Below are 5,639 nucleotides of genomic sequence, written 5' to 3' on the forward strand. Positions count from 1 at the left end.
GAATTTATCGAGATTGTAGCCTCATAAAGCTTTGCGTAAAGGTACGGAACATTGAAATCAAATTCTTAATTTCAATTTTATCGCAATAATCACTAAAGAATTAAAGATACAAATACACAATTTGTTTGTCTTCCAATTTGATCATTGATTGTGGCTCAATAAAATGAATTTTAAAAATTCCTGAAAAACAGCTGGCACAATTTAGTCACATGATGCTACCCATGTGGTGGGTTACCTTAAAGCATGGGCTTTCCTGAAAAACTTTGACACAAGTTGTATCAGTATTTCTTTGATCCATCTATATAAATGCATTTGTGGAGCAAGGATTTAGCTCAATATGTTCACATGTATGTGTATATGTGTACATATGTTGATATGTTCATTTCCCCCTTTACTAAATTCAAAGTGCATTGTACAATAATACATGCATTGTAAATTGCTTTGCACATTCATTTTCAAGCATACTGGGGTATACTTGCATATGACATTATTTCTCCATAATGTTCTCAAATAAAATTGGTTTGTTGTCTTCTCATCCATTCTTCTGTTCCTGTAGGTGCTAAATGTATGGCTGCTGAATTTCGCAGAAGTCCCCATAGCTGACAGTGTCAATACACACATGTATAGGGCAGTATACATGGTATACAAAAAGACCGTGTGGGTGAACGACACAAAGTACGATATAACTGGAACTGAAGACAGATTGTCTAACTTGTTACTGAATTTTAATAGTTTATAATATTTTTCCTTTGAAACAGGAATATTTTACAATTTTCAATAATCCACCATATCTGTCCACTGTGAACAATTTTCTCCTACCATATTCATTCCATTAACAACCCAGGGCGCGTAACAAAGTCATTTTGGGTGGGCGCTTATTTTTTATAATGTTTACATAATTACATATCGTCACTGGGCAGGAAAAACCTCCTATGTACTTGTGGCCCTTGAACATGTTTAAAACAAAACTGCAAAGAGGTTACATAGGAGGTTTTGCTTTAAACATGTTCAGGGGCCAATGACACATATGAGGTTTTTCCTGCCCAACGATGATGTAAAAATGGCCCAGAATATGGAATTTGTGTGTACATGGCTCTGTGTTTGATACACCAGTAGTTGGTTGAATGGATCCTGCACATAAATGGTACATGTACATCCATGATTGTAATTGACTGTGCTCGTATTGTTAAAAGACCAAACAAGTCCCATTTTGGTAACAAAGCAGATCGGTGCCTGATGGCGTCAGGAATACAGCGATGTCAAGCCACACTCATGCTGAATCAATATCAAATTCTGGACACCTGCATCATGTGTAAATGAAAAGGATAAAAATGGAAATTGGTTAATTTCTTGTAAACCGATACTGTAAGAACCCAAACATATCTAACCAATGCAATGGAAGTTTCATTAATGCTTCTATTAATATTCCCTCATCTACTTTGTATAATGCACCTTCTCTATTGTAACACTGCACTGTCCCCTGGGCAACACAGGGACATGGACAGTGTTAATTTTGAAAATTTACAAATCCAACACAAGGCCCTGCCAGCTTCTACACAGGGCAGGGCATTTTATCGAATGGTAAGTCCCCGACTAAATCCCGGCCCACGGTGAAGTTTCCCAAGTGACTTAGTCGCTGTCCACTGCTTTCCACACAGGATGAACTGTGTGAATGGTGAATCCCTACAAAGTCCTGGCACCATGTTGAAGTCCCTGACAAGATCCAGGCTCATGTTCCTGGCCCATTTGCCATTGTTGAGGCACCGCTAAGACATGCATTTTCGGTCCGGTTTTCAGGTACCCAACCAAAATTTCACTACCCAGGTAAGAGAGTCAGCAGCATGTTTTTTATTTTCTTGGTTTTGTCCCTGGACCTATGCTAAATAGTTAATATGACGATCATTCATGGTTGACAAAAACAATGTTGTGGTAGATTTTTTTTTGCAAATCAATCAGCAATGAATGATCCTAACATTTAGCTCTAGGTCCAGGGACACAATTATGCAATTTCAGGTACCCGATTACCTGCCCGAAAAATGTGTCGGGTACCCAGATACAAAATAACTCGAAAATGCATGCCTTAGTCACCTTTTCTTTTTTCATGTTTACAATAAAATGTTGCAAACTATTTAAAACAATAATTCTAGACGACAACATCAACAAACCCTGCTCTACTGCGGAAGGACTTTTTGTAGGGCTGGTCTGTCAGGATTTTTATATTTCTTACCCACAAAAAATCTCATGGGACCGTTGGCCCAGTAGAACAGGTTTTTTTTTTTTTTGTTGTTGTCTAGAATTATTGTTTTAATAGATTACAACACATTGTTAATTATAAACTTGCATTTACATACCGATACTTAGTCATAAACGTAGTAATCACACTCCATCAATTTGCAGTAGGCCTATTCTGGTATAATGGCAACTATAACTTTCCATTATTGGATGACACCTGAAAATAACAATGTGGCAAATGGAACATAGTTACGGTAAATAAACTGCAAAAACTGTACTCTTTGTTGGTATTTAATACACATACAATGTACCTCATCAAGGGGCTACTAATTGTACGACCGGGTCTCAGATACCCTGGCAACTTACAGGGAACTGTACGCCAACTCCATAAAATCCCCATAGGCCCTTCGACTTCCATGTCGAGCTGGGCATCTTTGATTCAGAGAGCTCCCCCCCCCATTAAACAACAATTTTCCCGTCTCTGTCAATCGACTTCCATACAGGGCGTGCTTGCTCAAAAGTCTACTCCAGCCACAAATTTGCTCACTGATAACATTCGAGGCTAGAGACCATTGCAATCGAAATATAACTGAAATCGCTGAAGCATGACACTGTGAAGGGACAACAAATTATTTTGACGATGCATGAGATTTTACTCATTTTCCAGCTTTTGCGCGAAATTTACTACGTAGGCGTGAGATTATAGGCCTACTACCTTGGTGTGAAAGTGGCCCAATGCGTGAGACTTACGGCCAATGCGTGAGAGTTGACAGCCTGCCAGTGACGAATGACGTGACTCATGAGTGCAGCGTCTTAACGTCTTTCAATCAATTCTTTACATCATCATGCATCCGAACATGATAATAGATAATGAAGAAAATATGTATTAAAATTTATTACCCTGATACAGGCCGACGTACAGGACTGGAGGACTTTACGTTTACAGGGTCGACGTTGATCAACAAAGTAAGACAGTCATGACAGTAAACACGTGTGATTTCTGTAAATCATGAAATGGTTATTCTCATAATCTTATTCCTGTATTTCACATGCACATCTGATGTACGCATTCAGGGTTGTCAACTCTCACGCATTGGCCATGAGTCTCATGCTGCACGCACTGGGTCACTTTTCACGACAAGCCCAAGGTAGTATAATCTCACGCTTAGGTAGTAAATCTCACGCTAAAAGCTGGAAAATGAGCAAAATCTCACGCATCGTCATGAATAATTTGTTGCTCCTACCCCCACTATTCACATTCTCGAACATGGTACAAAATGAACATTGAGTCAGCAAATCCCGGTACCGCTTGTCTCACGCCAAGCAATTCCAAAAGTTGACAGCCCTGCGCATTGTAATTTGTATCATCATGTAAAGCTTACCGTGATTGTTTTGCAATATTGATCAGCTGACTATGCTGCAATACTGATACTGCACTGTCATAGAAAAAATTATAAGCTTTCCGGACAAGTCAACAAGTTATAAACATGTCCCACTTTTCCAAGCGTTATAACCGGCCTGGTGCACTCCACGATCGTTCAAAAAGTATATGGTTAAACTTTGAGACAATAAAAGCCTATATATATAACGAATTGTGTGATTTACTTACGGAATCAATTGGGATTTACATGAAGAAAATCGTATAAACAACATCACATGTGCGTCTGAAGTCGGACTCTGAATACACCGAGCGTCCACTTTTTCCGCCCAATGTAGAACATAGTGCACCCACATACGTTTACTGTTACGTACGCGAACGTCGTCGATGAATATTAACGCCCAATTTAACGCAATAATACACCCAATTACGCTGAATTGGGTGTGAAATCAACAACAGCTGCAAACAGCTGTCAAGAGTAAACAATAAACCACCTAACTTGGTGTATTTTGCTCGAATGCAATACATTTCACTGTTTTTGGCCCCGTGACGATTCATTAAAAAATGTAAAGTAAACACTTTAAATATTATAATTAAGCTAAAACATTACAACCTCTTTGTGAAATCTTCTTCTAGGAAGAATGTAAAAAATTGCCATTTCGGGCTACATTACGTGCAGTTACGTGGGCTTTCAATGTATTAGGGATGGGCGGTAACCGTTTATTTGCGTAACGCATGGACCGCGATAATATGGGCATGGGCAATCTTTTTCTTGCCGAAAGATGCCGTGTTGTGATTGCTCACGTTTGACATGCAATAAGAAAAACAATGCTTTCAAAGTGCTGGCTATTTGTGATTGCTCACGTTTGACGTGCAATAAGAAAAACAATGCTTTCAAAGTGCTTTGCATAATGCTCTGTGTGCTATAGCCATAGGAATGGGCATAAAAAGCCCACGTTTTAAGATATTTTCTCAATATCAAGAGCTATCGCAAAAAAACACTGGACCAATACTAGGCTTGTTGTTACTCATTTTAATACATTTTGCATGCTGACTCCAAATATGGACATGATAAGAATTGTTGATTCTTTGTAAGAAAGTTTGTAACTTGTCGTCTGCAGTTGACACCTACGTGAAGAGGGTTAATATAAGTTCATTAAAGTTCAGTATACATTCTCTATAACCCTAGAACATAATGGTAAGGTTTCTATACAAAACGATTCTCTTATAAACCATCATGCGCACAGATTCCACCTGAGCACACATTTTCGTCCCAAGAGCTTCCAATCAGAGAACAACAAGCAGTGAATGTCTCCACCACAGTCTTTGATTATACTACACGGTTGAGTGCATAGCAATGTAGGAGCTGAATATGGTGTGTAGGCCCAAATTACCAAATTAACAAGGTCTTCGCAAAAACACCTCCTGCACTTACTTTAATAGCGACACGTTTAGAAAAAAATCAATATCATAGAGAGCATTTCCAAACGTACGTATCGTACGCCCGTGGATCTTTTCAAAATCAAGTCACATGAGAGTGATTTTGAATAGATGCGACACTGTAGAACTATTATATTGAATGAACGCAGCTTTCAATACGCCGTAGAAGTGACGTAGTTAATCGCATACCATAACAATAGATGAATACAATTTTGACTATATTGCCCTGCACTACAACGTTCACGAGGCACCGTTGTATTGAACCATAGATGTCAAAGAAAGGCTGATCACTCGCACCTGTAAGATAAGTATCTTTGAGAGCGGTATTGTATTCAATCTATGTTTGCTGACATACATGTGATTAGTGCAATCTGCTTGTAATTCAAAAATTGTATTCATCTATTGCTATTGTATAATTACGGACCGAATTAAAAAGACTAGTTTGCGTATGACGTCATGTCAACTACACCGAAAATGCCGTACTGCGCAGGTCGGTAACCAATCACATCGCGCCTTTGCTCTGACGTCAGACGCAAAGTAGTCTTTTAAATTTCGGTCTTTGATAATAGTTAATCCGATTATGATGTCA

The 5,639-nt window shown here is 38.8% G+C and overlaps 1 long non-coding RNA gene across 1 annotated transcript; it reads right to left on the reverse strand.

Moving 5' to 3' along the window:
* Window positions 1-692: 692 nt before the first annotated feature.
* On the reverse strand, window positions 693-3,902 carry LOC140137658 (uncharacterized). Its single transcript, XR_011856879.1, has 3 exons — window positions 3,842-3,902; window positions 2,352-2,449; window positions 693-1,301 (listed from the first exon to the last, which is right to left on the reverse strand). It is a non-coding gene; the product is annotated as an uncharacterized lncRNA (long non-coding RNA).
* Window positions 3,903-5,639: the final 1,737 nt, after the last annotated feature.

The sequence above is a fragment of the Amphiura filiformis genome, chromosome 2, assembly GCF_039555335.1.
Source record: "Amphiura filiformis chromosome 2, Afil_fr2py, whole genome shotgun sequence".
Lineage (NCBI taxonomy): Eukaryota > Metazoa > Echinodermata > Ophiuroidea > Amphilepidida > Amphiuridae > Amphiura > Amphiura filiformis.